Raw genomic sequence first — 21,080 nt, 5'->3', positions numbered from 1 at the left:
ATCTTTTTTTTTGCTCGACCAATTTTTTCCACCGCCATGGTCAGGAATTTTTGTGAAAGTATCTGGCAACCGTAGCTTATATGACTGTAAACATGAACAAAGGCAAAAAACAACCCAGCAAAGTTGTAGGGGAGCTCTTTCAGTAGATTAATAACAGTGATTTTTTTAAAATCAACTTTTGAGACTCTTTCTTCATGTCATGGCAAAACAGAGAAAGGGCTGTAAGATATCTTAGCAGGGTGTCGCATTTGAGTTTCAAAACTAGCGCATAAAAAAAGTTAAAAGGGGAAATGTGTGAAAAGTTGCAGTCCTCTTTCTACTTTGGTGTATATGCAATGGACTAACTTCTAAAAAGTCCAATTTCTACAGCAGGATACTGTGTCAAATCTGGTTGCTTAAAGAAGTCTCAGTTGCCTCATTCTGAACCCAATATAAAGGAGCATTAAGAGTTCACAGCTGTCACCAAATTCATTCATAGTTTCACTTTATCGAAACCCCTGGCTTCACACTAAGTCTTTGGCCTAGCAGAACTAATTGTAATGCCATTAAGAAAATAAAACGTCATAAGGTGACTCCAAATGAGACTGGACAGAAGATATATGTAATGATCTCTGGGTTCTATTGGTCACAGAATTCACCAAAGGCCAGCATATGGAAATGTACATTTGTACCACTCCCTATCAGTTTGTGCTAATCAACAGCAGTTCAAATATCTGGGTTAAGGAAAGGTCTATTTCTAACTGTCCAGAACTGCTCTATGGAATTTAACATGGGTAGAACAAATATTTGTCAATATCTTTGCAAAAAATGAAAGCCCAAACCATAGCATGTGGCTCACATTACATGAATAATATTATATCACTACAAAAGCCAGTATATGGTATCAAAATCAGTCTTCAGGCTTCTCTGTTGGCAGCATGGTATTTTCTATGCACAGATAAACTGGTGGCTATTGCACAGCTCTTACAATCAACAACAATACATGGAAATTAATAAATGTATTTATTGGGAGAGGTCACTAGTGAAACAGGAAAATCAGTTTCCCAGCTTCCAAGACAAGTGTTTAAAGATCAGCTCCTTTAGTTCAAGCCAGCAGAATTGTTCCTTTTCTTGTCCCCCTCCTGTAACAAAGAAAGGTAGTTCATGTTGTTTATATGGGTCAGCAATATTAACTATTAAATACAACTGTCTTGTAACTTTCTGCTTCTATGGATGAAAAGTGCAGCTACAATAGTGTCAACTCCTTCTGTAGTATGGGTGTAGGCATTTGTGATGTGACCATCATTTATATGTTGGCACCCCCACATTGTTTTCCAAAGGGAAACTGCACTAAAGCTGTGTTGTATGCGTGTGTAGTTTCAATTCATTACAGAGTAACAGTTGGAAGGAAATTGCCTATCAGTAATTTTGCCATCATTCTTACACAGCAGAAGCTGCTTGCAGTGAGCTCCAGTTTAGTGAAGCTCTGTTGATGATAAAGAATATCCTGAACTAAAATGCCACAAGTAAAATCCTGGCTCTGCTGACATTCTGTGGGGCCAGGATTGCAATACAGATCTGAGCTTAGGCAGAGTTTAGATCGGGAGCCAAACCTGATGGCTGTTTGCATTTCTATAATACACTAAACTAAGCATCCAGATCTGATAGCCTGCCTTCTCTGCCCCATTCCACCCCACTCTCCCACCAAACTGAAAAGAAGTTTCCGTCCAAATCAGAACTGTGCATCTTTTTCCCATCAGTGATGAAATGTCTACTCCACACAGTTGAAGAAAGGGTTAGTATAGAACTGAGAGATCACTTAACCTACCTAGATGCACATGGAGGAGAGGGGACAGGCATAAGTAAGGACGGAAATGAGAGAAGACTGCTGAAACAAAAGGAGGTTGTGGGAAGAAGGGCTAAAAATTCTGCAGTCACTTTTGTGACCCTGAAGCAGGAGAGATCTGTGGGGAACAGGAAGGCTTCTACAGAGAGAATAAAAAACCCAGGAAAGATACAGGATTGGAGCAAGCTCCTGTGACTGTCCCTGGCATAAGAATGTGAGCTAGGGAGAGGGGTAGGGGGGAAAGGCTCAAACGAAAGTCCAAAACTGTTCAAGAGGCAGCAGCAAGGTGTCTGATGGAACAGACTTTGGCTGCTCAGCCTAAGGTTCAGATTGGAACTCTGCATACCAGGTGGGTTTGGGTTCCCCTACCAGCCATAAAGGTGATGTTGTGAAGCCTCTTTGGCCTAAGGGAGTAAGACTGATTTAAACTCCTAAGAAAAGTGGGTAAGGAAGGACTACTGAGGCCCAGTCTCAGGGTCAGAGACCTGAGAAAAGATCTAGGGATTATTTATTTATTGGTTGGTTGTGTTTTTTTCATTGTAATTTTTCATTGCAAGGAGTGGGACCAAAATGTGATCTAGCTGAAGGGCTAGGTCCTGAAAAGCAGCATGGCATTGCAGGTCCACAAGGCCAGCAGGCAGTGGCCACTGGAGAGGGAGAATTCCTACATCATACACAGCCACAAGGTAGGGTCCTCATAATGAATCTACTCTCCCATTACTAGTTGTTTCAATGAGAAAAATACAATTGTCATGTAGTCTTTATCTTCTGACAAAAAGACTTAACTGAAAGTGTGTCTCCCTGTATGTGTGAAATAAAATGTGAGTAACAAGATGTGGCCATTGTGCATGGGAAAATAGTGAGGCATAAAAATATCTAATACAGTTCCCTGGTGTGTATTAATTTCAGGTGGCTTACACACAGCAATGCGGTATTTAAAATAAATTTGTTGTGATATAACTAGCCATGCAAAGTAGTCTTCTTAAAAGCAATATTTCCAGGAAATTAATTGGGTTCTTTTCCAACTTTTTGGCAGGATAGTTGAGCTGTACAATTTTACTAAACTAATGATTAATTACTAAAGTTCAAACCTTTAAAGATTTCCACTGGAAGTTTACTGAAAGAGCCAGCACTGCATTTCATCAGCACAATGAACCAAAATAATGAGCAAAGACTCTAAACTGGCTCTTTAGTCTTAGGTTGCTGACTTGCTCAAAGGTGAGCAGAGGACAGGTGAAATCTGGGCCTGTCAAACTCAGGCAGGCTCAGGTTTCTATCCCTCCTCTTGGAGACATGTAATGATTTTTGTTGTCAGAAGTAAGGCTATTAAAATGTGATTATCCGGCTAATCATATAGTTGATACAATTTGTATCAACTACAGTGTTTCTCAACCAGTGGTACCGATGTCCTCAGGGGTACTTGAGAGAAGTCTGGGGAGTATGTCAACACAACTGAAATAGTGCTTTATTGTTTTTGTACTTTTTACACCCAAAAATTTTGCCCTCCTGGCTACAATTAAGTTGTTTAAACAAATGTGTTGCAATGGTAGAACAAAATGTTGTGTGTCTAAAAACTGTAGATACTGGGGGTACTTATAATTTTTTTTAAAAAGGGGGCACATAATTTTTTGTATTTTGAAAAAGGGGTACTTTATAAAAAAAAGGTTGAGAAATACTGGATTATACAATTAGTCGATAAGCGCCGCTGTGCAAAGCCGCAGTGGGGGTAGCTCCAGGAACCAACTCCATCTGGGAATGAGCAGTCCTGGCTCATGCTGGCTATAGAGCCACCCGTGCTGCGGCTCTGCATTTTAAATGTAGTAAGAGCTGCTGGGCTCTTACTACATTTAAAATGCAGAGGCGCAGCGATCAGCATGAGCTGTGACTGCTTGGTCCCGGCTCATGCTGAGTCAATCAGTCCCTGTTTGTGGCGGCCAACCTCAGTCAGTGGATAGTCAACTAGTCACTAACATCCCTAATCAGAAGAGGGTCACAGTGCAATGAAGTTTGAGAACTCCGGATCTAGAGTGTCTCCTGTCACCTTGCAATACTGCCTGTAATTTCCACCAACATATCAAATGTGCCTTTATGGCTCAGATCGTGGCCTGTGGTCTGTTAACAGTGTGATAACCAAGCAGTAGGCACTACAGGGTGAAGGTGAAAGTGATCGGGACAAGGATTGCTCTCCTCTAGTGGCTCATAGAATGAAAACAGGTTGTAACTCTATTGAGCTTTTTACTTCTGTCTTGGGCTTTACTTCTGTCTTGGGCTTTAAATTGCAGTAAAATTGCAGATAAAAGTCTAGACGGTAACTAAATGCACATTAAATGTATTATCATAGCCCACTAGAGTGCTCTCTCAACCTGTTTAAGAGACAGGGTGTATCAAAAGCAGCAATGTAGTCTAGGTACGGCTGTATTAATTTTTCTGTGAATTGGGATTCAGGTTAAATGCCTAGGAGAAGTCCCAGGACAGCTCAGCATTACAGTGTCCTCTGCACACTCATGTGTTCTCCGATACAATAGTACTAAGATTGCAAGGAGGAAGCTTGTGTCTGAATGAGAACAAGAGGCCTTTCAGCACAGGGAAATAAATTGTCTTTGCTAATTCTCTGTGCTGAAAAGTTGCTTGGGGAATTAACAGAGACAATTTAGTTCTTTAAAATGGTGTGTTTCCTGACTCTACTGTCCTGATTCACTGCTCTGAAAATACACCATTCTGTGATGTAAGGTACCCGCGAGCATTTCTGAATCTCTCCCATTACTGCTCCATCACTGAGTTATCTTCACCAGTGTCAGCAGTAGTTGGAGCCTGAGTGCCAGTTTTTTCCCACTGCATTTTTTCTAACTGGTTTAGACAGGCAGTGAAAATGTTGACAGCCTGGCTAAACTAATGCTCCAGTGAGTAAATTTCTTCTACGAAAAAATGATTGCACAATGTTTGGATTTTTAAAGAGATTAGTTAAAACATTTAACAAACATACATGGGTTGACTTTTTCCATTCATGCATTGTAACCAATCCTGTTGCAGGCTGTCCCTTTGAGCATAGTGGTACATCCGTCATTGTGTCTGGCCAGGAGGTAGGTGCCTCCAAGCATGAAGTACTACAAGTGCTGTCGTAGCTCCAAGCACTAGGTTCTTTTTGGGCTAACCCCAGTGGGTTCCAAAAAATAAATGCACACTTCAGAAAAGGCTGCTATTTTACTAGAGCAGCCAGAAACAAACAGTAAAGCTGTCCTAGGCACAATGTCTTCAACTGGTTTTTTTTCAACTACAAGAATGAAACATCTTCCTAAGTACAAGCCAATATGAAAATAAACTGGTTTCCTTGTAGTCCCTTTCTTCCTCTTGCAGCCATTAGGGGTCGCCTCCCAACAACAGGGTGGATTTTTTTTGCCCACCTCCTGGGTGTTCCAGATGCAGCTTTCCTGGTGCCAGCTCCCCAGTAATCTTTCCTAGCCTTCTGCTCTCACTCTCACAGCCAGGTCCCTCTGACCTCAGGTGGGTCTTCCCTTTCCTGTGGCAGGAGGATTTGTGGAGCCCTTTGTTGTCTGGATGTTGAACTGAGTGGGCAGTTAAGCCAGTAGGTTGATGATAGGGTTGCCAGATGGTTTAACCAAAAATACTGAACTCCCCCCCCAAAAAACCAAACAAACAAACCACTGTTGAGAAAAGAAAAGGGGGAGACCAAAGTTGAGAAAAAAAAGGCCCCCGAGAGTTCTTAAGCAATAATAATAATAAATAAAACAGTGTGGACCCTTTAAGAAATGCTTTTGAGGCTGTTTGGCCCTAACAAGCTGCCAGCAGCCGTCCGCCATCTTGTCTCCCTGCTCCGGGCTGGACAGGTCCCCTGCAGAACCCAGTAAGCACCTGAGATTTTTGCCTCCTGACCAGGAAAAATTCAGAAAATGCCAGACTTTTCTGAATTTTTTTACCGGACAGGAGGAGAAAATACCGGACTGTCCAAGTCAATACTGGCCAACTGCCAACCCTAGCTGATGGCCATACAATACTTTATCTATACTTTAAAACTGATGGTATTTGCTAAGAGCTGACCATGTGCTTATGGTCTACCAATTCCAAACAGATGGAGGCCTGGTTTCTGTTAGCACATAGCATGGAATGTAACAGTTACATCCTAAAATGGGGCCAAAGTTGTGTGTAGTTGAAAGTATGCCCCTATAAGGGACTGATGACTCTGCCAAGCCTGGTGGAAGCTGGTTTCGGTCCCCCTGATGGAGCGGAGCCTCCAGTGGAAGGTGGAGAGCCAGAGGCTAACCTCCCCCAGCCAGCCCTTCAGCACTGCCAGGGCCACAGTGTGTGCAGTACCAGCGGCTCCACCTCAAATGGGAACTTAAAAGAGACCACGACTAAGTATAAAACAACAGGTAGATATAGACAGCTGGCTGAGCATAAGGAAATAGTGAAACAATATTGATCAGCAAGGTAGCCAAGGATGCTATCAAATCTTTGTGAAATATTTTTGGGCAGATGATTGGTGGCCCAAAGGAAAGTGTCCTACCTCGTGTACAAGTGGCCACAGTTTCAAAGTGTCCAGCTAATCTCTGCTAAGGAAGGATGGACCAGTGGCTTGGATCTGGATTTCCAAACATTTTTCATGTCTCTGCTCAGTCCTAGACTCGTGTTGCTTTGTACACAACATTTTCTTTGTGTATCAGCTCCTAATCTATTAAATGGGGCTAATAATACTTCATAGGAGAGTGAGGAGGACAACATTTAAAAAAAAAAGTCTGAAGCACTTATATTATGGTGATGAGGGGCCAGATAAGTACCCAAGGCTGCTAAAATGCTAACATTTGTGCTCACAAAGCTGTGCTCTCTGATCTCTACCTTATTCAGCTCATAAACATGGAGAACAGTCAAATGAATATTTAAAAACTGCATTAATAGACCAGGATACCAATAAACCCCATGAAAGGATTATATACATTGCTGGGGAAATAACAATCCCCATTTGTTTCCCTTTGAGCTGGTAGGACAAATGCTATCCGGTATAGATTAGCTGCTGTGTCATAAAGTCACTATGTTGTAATTTTAAATATGCCTTATCAGGTGCTTTAGAAAAAAAATAGGAACAGGCTAGATGTAATAATGGAATGAAATGTCTTACCCCTAGGTAGCACGAAGGTGAAAAAATATTTCATAACTTGTGGAGAGAGGCAAGAGCCATCTCCTGTGTAGCCTCCTAACCTGGGTCTCTACCGGAAGGAAGGAGGCTGGAGTGGAGCTAAAATGATAGGTATGCTGAGAATGTCTGAATGGAAGCCAGTGTAACCCAAGACTGATTGATTAATACTGAGGAACAGGTATGGAGTTTTCTGCCTTTATCTCTCTTCATCCAAACATTTTAAATACTCACTCTGATTAGAGACAAAATGTCAACAAACTTAAGACATTTCTGGGGGTGCGTAATCCAGGTCCCAGTTGCTAAATGGACATTCTCATGACACTAGCTTGGCCCAGAAGCCTCTATTCAAATGTCTCAGTATTTGTAGGTGTTCAGAACCTAGGCCTGAATTGGATTGAAATGTTAAGATTAGAAACTGTCATTAAATTAGGCTGGATCAAAACCCCAATTGGAAGACACCAATATGTGTGGGTATACAAAACCAAAATCCAAATTTATAGAGTTGGGCGCACTTCTAGGTTGAGCAGTGCTTGTATTTCTAATTAATCAACATAAACCAGGGGTGTAGAACCCTTTTTGGGCTGGGGGGCTGCTGACTCACAGAAATATCAGTCAGGGACCACACACATATGAACAGCAAAAAACAAAACAAACTAAAACCAAAACCCTCTGATGTGGTCCCCAGCTGAGAAGGAGAAAGACATTATCCACATTCCCCTCACACACCAGAGCCTTGGAGGGCCCAGGCTAGTAGATTGTGTGCTCAGCTCTGCAGGGGAGGGGAATGGTGTGTGTGTGTGTGTGGGTAGGGGGTGGGGGGTAGGAGTGGTGAAGCACCAGTGTGGGTTCCCCAATGCTGGGGGGAGCCCAGAGCCTCAGGGGCTGGATCTAGACAAGTCAGGGGCTGCATTCAGCCCTGGGCCTTAGGTTCCCAATGCTTGACATAAATGAACAAATCCACTTCTCTTTCTAATTTAGCATTACCGCACATACGGCGAGTAGCAGGTCCTCCTGTTCTAAGACCCTCTGAATAGGAGATCACTTGGGCTTCTACCTTGGAACAGTAAGCAATACAATCATCTTCTTTATTGCTTCTATAACTGATTGATTGTTACCAGCAAGAATCAATAAATGACATTTCACTATTACACCAATCTTGAATTCATCTCCTATAAAGCTATACCATAGTACTGAATTCTTTTCAGTTTTGTACATTGATAATTAACTTATGGAATGCAGAGGCTAAGAATAGCAAAATACCTCTTGTAACCTTATATTATCAATGTAGGTCAGTCTATTTTTAACATTTTTTCAGGCTGCAGTCTATAAGCTTCATCCTTTTTTTGGCAGAATGCTGTAATGTTTACACAGGGTGGTGTTTTTTTTTTTGGCTACTATCTACTGGTGTTTGAACAAAGTTTATTGTATGTTGCTGTATCAGTTACAAAATGATCTCATCTATCAAAAATGCCAGTTATGAAGATAGGAATTCTTTATATCCAACCCAAGGGAGAGGAAGAAAACTGTTGGCACATCTCTGCAATCCAGTAGTCCAGGGTGGCTCACAGCTATCTGAGTCTGGTTCAGTTAAAGGTGACTTACAAAGCAGAAAAAAAAATTGGGCAGATTCTGTTTTTAAGGTGTAGAAAGATCTGTTACTTTTTTCATGTACTGTACATTTTTCCCCTCTCCTTTTTTATACTGAAGACAAAACCTGATCTTCTAATCAGAGTCTTACAGAAATCAGTGATACAACGTCACGAAAGAGTGAATGTTGAGCATCTGAGGAGAAAGGATTTTTGGTCACTATTTGAAATGTTTTTGGGTGTGTTGATTATATGTGTGTTACCATTTATTTAACCTTAAATGAGAGACCTCTGTTTCCTCCATTAAAGGGTAAAAGCAGACATATACATTCTCCGTGTGACAAGGCACAGCATTAAATGCCTAGCCTAGGGGGAAAAGGGGAGGCTAAATAGGTGTTAAGCAATTTTGTGCCCTAGTGACCTTGAACTGCTCTGTGGCCCCAGGGATATTTCAGACATTTGTGGGGATTTTTATGACAGCATCCTGTGGAACCCTCCTTAGCACTATGTGTTATGACCCTGCCCCTGCTGTGCACTTCCTGCCCTCCTACAGCATATCTGCTGTACCTTAGCTTGCCAGGAGGTCTTTGGAAGGTAGCCTTATTACTGTTGGACTCATTTATTGTGCTGGGGAGATCCAGGCCTTCAGAGCCCCTTTATGCTGCTCCATATGGAGGTTGTGGAATCTCCATCTCTGGAAATATTTAAGGGCAGGTTAGATGGTCTAGATCAGTGTTTCTCAACCAGTGGTATGAGTACCTTAGGTGTACTTGAGAGAAGTACCTCACGTGAGCAGTTTATGTCCAGAGAGTAACAAGGGGTTGGATTAGTGTTATTTCAGCATCCATACCAATGTCTTCTCCTTTGTAGCTACAGATATTATTAGTGATCCTTTAATTGTCCAACATTTTTCCCAAGTATTGAATTGCAGTGCACAATTCCAGAATTCGATAGCACAAATATGTGGAGGAGGAGGAGAAAGAGGGTTCACTTTCCTCAAAAGCATCCTTTACTGAGCACCGACTGAAGCAGGACTCCAGGGTCAACGATTATCTGATGTTTCAGGAAAAAACTCTTAAGTTCCTAAACAAGAATGCTATTTATTTGTTAAAGTTTAACAAGTATCTCATTATTCCTTTGAATCTGAGCTAGTGATCTCCAGTCTGCAGCCATATTATCTCCTCGCAGCCAAGTAGGTTTGGGCCACCTAGAAAATTAAAGTAGGGATTTGACACAGTAGGTGGAACTCCAGCCTCTGAGTCAATACTGAAACCATGTTCTGCCCTGAAGATGTGGGACTCTGTGCTGATGGAGGAGCCATCTTTTAGATGAGAAAGAGAGAGATTTGATAACGCAGGAAAGACCCCAGGATGCTCTTTCAGAAGAACTGAGAAATAAAACTTAGCATCCTGACTGAACACCAATATGGATAACTATATTTACCAACATAAATATTTTCTATAGTTCCCTTGGTGCTGGTATTTTTCTTTACCAGTTCACAACTGCTGAGTAGATTGCTGTGAGTTATTAAGTATCTAGGGTTCTGTGACCAAGGGCATGTCTGCACTACTGGTGCTATAGCACGCTGATGTTGTGCAAATTTTAGATGCTTTCCTACACCAAGGGAATCGTTTATTAAAATTCCCTTAGCCTAAGTAATCTAATTCCCCAAGAGGTGATAGCTAAGTCAATGGAAGAATTTGATCAAGTTGAGTCTACACCAGGGTAAGGTTGTGAATTTTTCACACTCCTCCTGCATGTTGTCATGCAGACCAGCTCTGGCCCCAGTCACAGCTCCACTCTGCCCTCATTTTCTCTCTAACTCCAGGCCAGCTCTGCTTCTAGCACCAGCAAGTCCCCCATCCCAGTTCCACCTTCAGCTCCACCCTCAACCCAAAATCCTCTGCTGAACCAACCTGTTCAGGGCTCAGAATTTTCAGACCGGGGGAAACACTGATTTTGCAGTCTGTCTTCACACATGAGAACAGGGCTGCTCAACTTATGAAGCCCCCGGGGCCACAGTGATACTCACAGCACATGCCAGGGGCCGCAACTTAAGTGTGGTTACATATACATGCAAATATATATGCAAATAGGTTCTTTCACTCTGATGGGCATGAATACAAAGATTAAGGCAAGACTACACAACATGCAGGCCCCATTTTACTCTGATATTAATAAAATGCTCTGATAAATAAAATGTTCTGCTGATATTAATAAAATGCAATATTTACCCAATTTCCACCCATAGGACAACACTTTTAATGAGCAATGATAGTCCAGAAATTGAACTACTAAAATGCATATCAACAGAGGACCATTATATTGACTACTAGAAGATGTTTCTATTGAACTGCCATTTGAACTATGACCAACAGAGGCTGCTAGTCTGGGCTCTGCTTCATCATTGCTTGTGCTGGTTGTATGGAGAGGGAAAAAAGAAGCTTATGGGGCAGGCAAGGCTGCTGTGGTCCAGCTGCTAAGTCAGGTCCTACTCACCCCCTTTATCCCCTGCACTAGGATGCAGCAAAGGCGAGTAGCGGGGGCAGAAAAGATTCTAATATCATGTGCCCTGCCTTGTCATCTCCAACCTGTTGCATCTCCCCATCCTCCACTCTTGCTGTGATCCACTACAAGGACAGGGGAAGCAGTTGGCTGGAGGCAAACACTGAAACAGGGGTGGTAGCTGGGCAGAGAGCAGTGGCAGTGTCTAGAATTGGGTGCAGGAAGTTGGCAGAGGTGCTAGGGAAACATCCCACTGATGAGTCAGTAGTAAAGAAAGGAACTTTCCCCTTCTCCTTATATGCGTATTACTATTTTATTTATTTTCTGTATTTCAGGCTCTCTCCTGAAATTCCCATGTTCAAAAAAGGGAGGGTGGCCCTGCATACTCACCCCTCAGAAAGAAGACCCAAAAGAAATGTTTAAATTCAAAACAAATTTCATGAGTTTCCAACTAAGCTCAGGATGTGTGTGTCTGGGTTTTGTGTGATTATTTTTTAAATTGTAGGGCTCACAGTACTGCTGTGCATGTATGGGAATGATACAATGGATTTAAAATACACAGAACTCTGGAGACTCTTTTTGCTTATCCTCTCTTTTGCTCCCATGTTACTCAGTTGAGTTAATCTGAAATTACATTCATACATAATGAAGGAGAATTTGAGTCAATTGTTTCTATATTGCTGATCGTTACATAACATGGCTGAATAACCTTTAAGTGTAGCAACTGTACCGTAGATAGTACACTTTTAACCCTAGCTCCTCAGATGGGGTCTGCACTATTCATTTTTACTTGTCTCTATCCAGTTCAAGTTCATGGTGATAAATCTAGCTTATAAGGCATTTACAAAGATGGGTGTGGTGTGCTGATAGCTTTCATGATTAAATGCTTTCCTGTGTCAAATATAGCCTGTAATATACTACAAACAGGCAGTCGATTTTTATACAAACAGATCTGGCTGCTATCAGGCTCTCTGACATTTTATATGAATACTTAAAATAAATCCAGAAACAGGAAAGAAAGTACAAAATTATTGTTTTAAGCTAACTGCGAGGGCTTATCTTCAAAGTGGCAGAGTTTTCTATTGTATTTGGAGAAACTGCTCACTACACTGGCATAAAGGTTATTAGCAATGTGAGAGATTGGAGTAAAGTCCAGGCCCAGTTTTCACTTGTTGTATGTAGAATCCATTTGGTTTGACTGTGAACACTACACAAAGCCATTGCATTATTATTGTTGGTTTTTAAATTTACTAACTTTGGACCAAATCCTAGTCCTGCTCCAGGCAGTGGGAATTTTGCCACTGATTACAGTGGGGCTAGGATGTTGGCAAAACACGGCAGTGTATTAGGGACAAGACAGATATGTATTTGAGCCAAGATCAGATATTCCTAGTGACTTTTATGTGCTGTAAATTTTGGCTCCCAACCTCAGACTGGTTCAGTGCCTGATTTGTAGATAATGCTGAACACCCAATCTTCTGAAAATCAGGCCGCTTCAAGAAAGAGGGGCAACCAGAATTTTACTTCAGAAGGGCCTCATGTCAAGTGTTCCTGGGGATTCCTGGGTGCCAGAGCAGCTCCTCCAGCTCCCTTTCTAATTACAGTCCCCAGTTCATGCACACAGTTTTACAGGGAATGATTCAGAGGGGTGGAAATATTGATTGACCCTAAACAGTATTTCCATTGTACATCTTCACAGTTCCACAGCCTCTGGGAACTGGGGCCTCTCAGCATGTTGGAGCCGTGTATAGCATATGGAGCCCTGCCAGCCATGATGTAGAGCAGGGCATGACTGCCAATCTCTACCCTTCCCAGGCTGCCAAGGCCTGAAGTATCAAGTTCCTAGGGCTTCCTCTCCCCTGGGAAAGGTTAGACCAACTCCTTCTGCCCCACGTGACTAAGCTCCTGGTGAGTGGTAGCCCAAGGGCTGTGATTCCTGGAGCTGGGTACCTCAGGCCATGGCTGACTGCATGGGGTGGGGGTTGGCAGACCCTGAAGGGGCTTGAAGTCCAACTTGAAGGTACTCCAGGATGTCACCTGCTGCATACCCCAGAGGCCAGGCCTGACCTATGCTGGGCTTGGATGTACTGAAATGCTGCTTCTTCTAGTAGTTGTCTCTGTGGACTTTTTTGCCTTCTGCCACAGGGGGAGCTGAGTCCCCTCCTTGTACTGCTGCTTCAAAGTGTCTCAGGTTGGCCACCCACAAACCAAGTTGCACAAAATCACTAATCAGCTTTGAAAATGTTGAGCCCCTAAAATATGTAACACAGTAGGCACATTAGTAAGGATGAGAGAATAGAATATACTCTGTGATAAGATGCTTGAGAAACTGAAACAGTCATCTAGATAAAAATCAAATGTATTAAAAAATGAATGCTTTAATGAGACTGGAAAAAATACATTTGATCCTTGTAACTGAAGGGCACTTGACCAGGGGTGTCTGTCTATGGAAGATGGAACTCAAATATAAGACACGATAAGAATTGATTTATGCTTTCCTGGTGGTCCTTCACAAGCCAAAAAGAAATTAAGCAATCATTGTAACTTGGACCTAGATGTGGATTTGACAATCTAATCAGGAAAAAACTGTGGGCCCTTAAAAGTTAAAACAACCAAACAAAAACAGTGTGAAATGTATTACATTAACCTTCATGTAAAACAAGAAAAAACCTTACAGAGTTTTATAAAGAGTAAGGGTAATTTCAAAAGAAGGGTTTTCTTTCGAAATAACCGTGTCTAGGCAGCGTTTCTTTTTTCGCAATAGGGTATTTCAAAATAGTGCCCAGATGTGATTATGCAAATGAAGCACGGGAAATTCAAATCCGCACTTCATTTGAAATCTTGCTCAGCCACATTTGCATTCCTCTCTCGAAAGAGGAATGCACTGTAGACGTATCCTTTGACACTAACAAAATATATATCTCTAATATTACGAATTTTTGAGGGCAAAACCTGCTTCTTCAGATGAACTGGAAGCATTGGTAGATGTGAGCCAAAGGCATCCACAGAACTAAAACAATATCAGTGTGGCTGCAAACATCAGACCGGGAGGTGATAGACTAATAATTCCTGGAATTTGATCAAACCATCTAGACAGTCTTTTTTAAAGGCTGAAATGCAAGATGGAAGGGAAAAGATGTTTTAAAGAATTTGAGAGGCATTTGCCAGACGTCTGCAGCATTGCAATTCTCACTGTTATGGAACTCTGCTTTATGGTTTATCTGGGGTAAAGACCTTTGTAATTAAATCAGTATTAACTGTTGTGTCACTCACTGCTGATAGATAGCCAAGGAAATGATAATACAAATTAAGCTAGGAACAGACTGCAGGCATTAAAAGAGTAAAGAATAAAATTGTAGCATGGGGTTAGTACATATAATTCTTCCACAACAGTAAACCAACACTGCCTGCTCAATAGCCATTCAGTCATGCTGGCTCTAATGCTCTTTTTTGTTAACACAATCCCCGTTTGTGGTGAGGATTTTGACAGCCACTTCATTACACTGGGACTCTGCTGAAAGGTGGTGGGAGACAATCTCCTTGCCTGTTTAATCATCTGTGTTCATTAGCAAGTGCAAAGATCTCAAAGCCTTGTTTGTGTTTTCCTGCTAAGAGGAAGATGCAGCTCTTGCTTTACCTCAGCATCAGTCAAATATGGAGAGAGGGGGTAGAGGCAGCTGGGTTGCCCCCACAGAGACAACTCAGGATCATGAGGCATTAGACACTGTGTCAATTCTACTTAAGTTTTTTTTTAATTACCTGATTAGCTGGCAGCCCAACAGTAGCAGCAAATTGGAGGTGTGTATCTGAGGGGCAGTCATTGGAGCCACTTCCTGCCGTGCCAGTACAATGCTTCATCAGGCTTAGGCCTGTCTTGAGACTAGTGGCTGCTTAGATAATCCAGTGGGGGACTAGTGGAGGGGAAACTCCTTAACATGATTCACACATTACCTGAAACAATAGTCACAGCACAATTTCAGATTAGAAAATGTAATTACACTGATAAATTGTTTACCACAAAATTGTTTGAAGTTTTTCAAAGGCTTTATTTGCAAGCAAGGCAGTATCTCTCCCATTGTGTGTTTTGTGTACTGGGCGAAAAGATAGTGGCATGAACTCTAAGAAAAGGACCCTCCCTCAAATCATCAAGCTTTGAAAAAAATGTTTATCACACAAGCCTAGAGTCACATGCAAGTTTTTAAAATGTAATAAAATTTAAATCTATGGGTGCCACTGATCGATGCAATTTGAAATTGGACTCTTACGTTTTTCAAGGATTGATGACTTGATCCTGGGGATGCTGAAAGGAAAGGGAGCTTTGCGCAGGATTAGAGTTGTACACTATGGAAAATCCCTAGGTGTTTAGGTATCAAAATAATTTATCAGATAAAAATTCTACAGTTGGTGGGGAGAGGAACATGATAAATAATTTCTGGGCCATTTAATGTCAGGGAAGACAAAATACAGCTATTTCTGTGCTAATTAAACTTAACTCACAATCCGAGCTGTGCTAAACCAGCCCAGACTGGAGCTAACCTAGGCTGATTTATAGTTTTGCACCCAAACCACACAGAGCTCAGCAGCTCCGAATGATTTTCCTTCTGAACTTGAAATTCAAAGCTAAACTGGATGCCACATAGCTGTCTTAAAAGGTGAAGGGCCATACTCTTATATGCTTGTGTACCTCTGGAAGCAAAAACTGACCTGAAATATTTAAATATTTAGACTTTTAAATGTTTGAGACCAAAATTGTGGCATTAAATTCCTGCCTCCCCCTTTCTCACTCTTGAGGGGAAAAGAATCCAAAATAAATTACATCTGTTACTTGGGGTATCCATTCCCTGGGATTATAGGACAACATCAGTACCCTGATGCAAAGAGAGCCCTGCCAGAGTTTGAGTTCAAAACAGGTTGGGGTTGGCTGATGTTTGTGGTTAGATCCCAACTCCAAACAAGAAGATCTTTGAGTTGGGTTTCCTATCCTATCCTGTTGAGAAAGCATTTTAAAGTTGAACCTTGATAAAACTGGAATCCTAAATTTAGAACTCAGCTAATGTGTGATGAATAAATTGGTAATTGGGTCCAGTTCTCTGTATCTGAACTTGCTGCATGGTTTTGGTTTCAACACCAGAATATTTCAGATTTGTGCTTGGGATAAAATCATGAGAGAATCTGATAAAAAGACCCTTCTTCATTTCCTTCCTTTTAAAATCTCAGACCTGCCTACACCCCCACTGATCACCTTCCCCATATCCCAGTCTCAGCCTTCCACTTTACTCACTTTTAACAATTATTTATCTTAAATGAAACCATTAAGACTAGTACATAGCAACTCCTTGACTGTAAATTTGTGTATGCCTCATTCCCCCTTTTCTAAGGGTATGTCTACACAGCAGTGTTATTTTGCATCTACACTATAAGCAGTTAATTTTGACATAATTGTCAAAATAATGGCAAGTTGGAGGACTTCTTACTCCAACTCCTATAACCCTCATTTTACAAGGAGTAAGGGAAGTTGAAAGAAGAGTGCTCTTCCTTCGACTTCCTGCTGTGTAGACAGTGCCAAAAGCCGAAATGAGCTATTTCAACTTAAGCTATGCAATTGTAGCTCAAGTTGCATAGCTTATTTAAGCTTTAGCTCCGCTGTGTAGACTACCCTAAGTGATCGTTTGTGATATGTCTTTAAGTCAGGGCTTCTCTGCCTTAGTAAGGAGGGGGGAAAAGAGATAAGGGAGGATCACCAAGGACGAAATTTGTGTAAAATTTGGCCAAAAAAGATTTGGAGTAAAATTTAGAAAATGCCCCTCATTGGACCTGTTATACTATTTGTACCACTTAATGTGAGTAAGAGTGGCTGAAAAGGCCCCAATATTTGCCAAGACATTTTCTTTTCTCAGACTGAAGCAGGAAGTTTTGAAAAGGCTCCACCCATATTAAGCTTTCATTCCCCTCAATTCAGTGTTTTTCTTCCCCACTAGTTCATAAATAGTTTAGAATAGGGGTGGGGGACCTTAGGCCTAGGATCGAGGCTCAGGGCACCCTCCAGTGTTGGGGAGTCCGAACTAGTGCTCCAGTCTCCCTGCCACCCACCACAAGGCTGGAGCACACAAATTTACTAGTCTGGGCTCCTCTAGGCTCTGGTGTGCAAGCTGAATGTGAGGAGAGCCTCTCCTTCTCAGTCAGGGGCCATGTCAGTGAGGGTTTGAGATTTTATTTTTTTGCTTCTCACTTGTGTGCGGCCCCTGACTGATTTTTTTCTGTGGGTCAGCGGCCCACAACCCAAAAAGTTCCCCACTTCTGGTTTGGAGTGACTGTAGATTTGTTACGTTTTCTTCAGTGGTGAACATTGAAGTAAATGATGGTGGAAGAAGAATGTAAATTTTCCCCTAAATTACACCCAAGCAAGAGCAGATCTATTCTGACCTGCTAGCATGTTTTAAACATGGTGTCTGTTGCCAGTGTGAATGGCCACAAAGCCCTATTTTCCAAAACATAGTAATATCTCAGGATAGTGTAAAAGTGGTTTGGTCTTGCCTGTGCAGTCAGGCTCAAATGCTGTTTTGATAGTTTTAACCATGCTGTTGAATTGTGTGCCAGCTCTGGAAAGTTCTGGAGGAAATCCAGCCCCAATGTGAGGACAAAGGAATTCAAACTTAGTGACAGGTCTTTACAGGGATGCTCTTTATTTAACAACGTAATATTTTGTTCTGAACATTCCTGTTCTGTTCTGTGTTGATTCATGTAGTTACATCTATAGTATGATTTCTGAACACAGATCCACCAGCTCTAGGAAAATTAGTCTTTGCTGGTTATCGGTTTTAGCAATGGGTGTAGATGAGCAAGTATTGAATATGGTTCAGCTGCCAATGCAGATGCAGGTAAACCATGTTCAGTGTTGTTTCTGCTTATAGCTAATCACCCTGTATGCACTGATTGTCAAAAATGGGCAGCCTTCCTAGTGGAGATGAGGAAATTGTGTATAAAACATGGTTGTTTAACATGGTTAAGGATGGTGCCAAAATGTTTTAGAATCAGATTAAAGATCATCTTTTAACCATCACCTTTATCAAGTTCCCTAGCTGTGTGCTCACTGCTAATATGTCCCATTTCATTGGCCAGAAGTGACCGTGTTGTGTAGGCTCAAATTATATTGCAATTGTGCCTTTCAAACAAAGGGCTTCCAGTGGATGGGGCCAAATTACAGTAAGAAGATGTTTGAAAATTACAAACCCTAACACCGCAGAGTAAGTCTGTGCATACAAGCATGGAGCTTCCTTAAGAGTATCTTCTATGTTTCAGTTTGTCTGGAGGAACGATATGTATGTATCAAACCTACAGACTGTAATAACTGTAAACAGTGTAATGTTCATATTAGTTAACACAGCATATCCTACTCTGAAACTCATATGGGTCCACTCATTGGAGCCACAGTCCTATCCACCTTGTATGCACCTAGTGGCCTTTATGAATCAATTTGTAATGGCTTGTAAATGCATGCATGCTCCTACATCAATTTGTTCTTGACCAAAAAGCTGGTACTGGCAGTCTCAGCGATAGCATTTGAAGTTCTGAAAATCCTAGCCTTCACACAGAGTGATCAGGGAAATCTTTCTGTTAAGCTCACCATACTATTGGGTTTATTAATTACTGTTTTTACACCCTGCACCCTTTTCCACAGGTTCAGTGAATGCTCATATTCACTAGTCCTCATAGCTTTAGACCATCAGGGCAGCTTAATTAGTCAGCAGCCTGGGAGAGGGAAGCCTCTATGAAGTTTCCCATATACCTAGCATCTGTCAAATTATTCTATAAGGAGAGGGGAGAAAGATTCTCTCTCTCCCCTTCTCCCTGCCCATCAAAGCAGCAGTTTCACCCTCCCTCTATAACCCCTGTAGATTCCCTGATATCTGTGCAGACCTCACAGATGTCTCTAGAGGCTATAGAGCCCTCCTAATGGAGTCCTTTAGCCTTTGGAATGACAGCAGGGATTCCTGCTCACCCGCAAAGTCCCAGCTCCTTGCTGCTCTCATGCTAGGGCTTACACCACACAAAAAAGGAGACATGGTTACATCAACTTTTGTTTGACTGTACTGCTATCGGCAGGGGGAGGGACAATGCATGCTTCCCCAACCTGGAGCTACTCAGGCCCACCCTGTGCCCGGAAAGCTGGGATTGTTGAGAATCAGGTATTCACTGAAGATTTATTACTTGGATTTTAAAGTCCCTAGCAAGGTCTCACCTTCTCATCAGTAAAAATTCGCAGCTCACTCCACCAGCAGTTCTGAACCATGATGTCACTCTGTGGTTAACTCGTTCTTAATAGTTCATTGGTTTCTGTAGCATTTTTGGATATTAATGGTTGCCAACAAAGAAGCCCCACTTTATTTCTTTGTGCGCCTGTCTTAGAGCAGTCTTTCCAAGTGAATACCATTGCACATGTCCACTTCACATTGTACAATGATCCAGGATCTTCTCTTCTGTTGAAGGCCATATCCTACAGTTTTTCATCTTAAATGGGTGTTAATTGTGCATTGTGACCTGAGCAGTGATCTCCCTCCAGGTCTTTGAGTGAAATATCCATCCAAGTGAAATAGTTTGATAAGTCCAAGGTTAGTTTTCCAGATTTGTAACAGCAGCAGGTCTCAAATCCTAAAAAGAGATTTCTCTGGCATGGGGTAGAATACAACTCTTGAAGAAAAGAAACCAGTGATCTGAAATGCTTGTCCCATCCATTTAATAAAACCCCCACTACTTCTGCAGCCAATAGATGAACACCCAGGTATGACTGTAATAGGAATATCCTAGTGTGTGCAGCACTAGAAGCCACTGAAAATGTGAAGGGGGTCTGAAAAACTGGTACTTAATGCACTGATCTTTGGAACCTTCACAATGAGGCATTGTTAGGTATAGGATCTGCTAAACAATGAGTCCTTGATAGGGCATAATACCTATTCAGAAGCTCAGCTTTGCACACTTGCTCTTAGAACATCCTCAGCTCAACCTAAATTTACCTTTGTTGCACACAATGCACATGTGACAGACTGCTACATTCATTCATCTATTTTATTCAAATTACTGACAGGCTTACCTACTCTGACTGCTGTAAAACTGTGACTGTTTCATATGGGTCCTTTAAATCAATAAAATTGTGAGTCACCAGCTGTTGAACTTGCTACTATCAGTGAGAGAGCTCAGTGACACCAGAATGTAATGGGTTAAAGCTTAAAAATGGTGCAAGAGAATATAACTTGTTAAGTAGTTGGCTTTGGCACATACCTTCTACACACTCTCAGAACAGTTTTTCCTTTTGAAAAACAAGTACAATATACAGCACATACTGTACTTTGTTACTGATTTCATCATTAACTCAAATGTACTGTTTGTTAGCAATCGGTTAAACGCCTCCTATTACTGCAGGCTGATCGCTAGGCTTCTAGGGCAGGAAAAAGTATCCGGGACACAGTATTCTCACTGTGCTTTATGTACTCTGCCATTCATACAAATTCTTCATTACAGAATACATGCACACAATATGAAGATTTCTTTGTTACAGCTGCAGTTGACAGTTGCAAAAGTTTACAGTAAAACACTGTGTCCTGCTGTTTCATGATCTTGAAAATTCATTTCTCTCAAAGTTCCTTTGAAACGGCCTTTTCTCCAACAAAACCAGCTCACATGTTAGATGGTTCTTGTATAACTTGATTTTTTTTAGTTGTCCAAAGCCAATGTAATAATTTGAAAATTAATCTTTCTCTGGAAAATGGGATTATTTTGGAGGTGAAGCATTGTAATTTTCCTCTTTTTAAGGTAAAATTGAACCATCTTCAAAATGAAATATCCAAATGTTGTTTTCAAACTTTTAGTATAAAATTTGTGCATATTTGAAGTTACAGTTATCTACTGCATTTATTTGAAATATGAGTACTGAAAGTACCACTACAGAATATGGGGAAATATTTCTTGGCCAGGTAGAATGTTCAGTTTTGGAAAACTACTTTCTGTAATCCATGGGATA

General features: G+C 41.5%; 1 long non-coding RNA gene across 1 annotated transcript; it reads right to left on the bottom strand.

Moving 5' to 3' along the window:
* Nucleotides 1-912: 912 nt before the first annotated feature.
* LOC102462145 (uncharacterized) lies at nt 913-19,599 on the bottom strand. Its single transcript, XR_001368791.4, has 3 exons — nt 19,305-19,599; nt 14,825-15,016; nt 913-1,121 (listed from the first exon to the last, which is right to left on the bottom strand). It is a non-coding gene; the product is annotated as an uncharacterized LOC102462145 (long non-coding RNA).
* Nucleotides 19,600-21,080: the final 1,481 nt, after the last annotated feature.

This window comes from Pelodiscus sinensis, chromosome 2 (genome assembly GCF_052426305.1).
Source record: "Pelodiscus sinensis isolate ZL-2025 chromosome 2, ASM5242630v1, whole genome shotgun sequence".
Lineage (NCBI taxonomy): Eukaryota > Metazoa > Chordata > Testudines > Trionychidae > Pelodiscus > Pelodiscus sinensis.
This window is presented reverse-complemented; position numbering and strand designations above follow the sequence as displayed.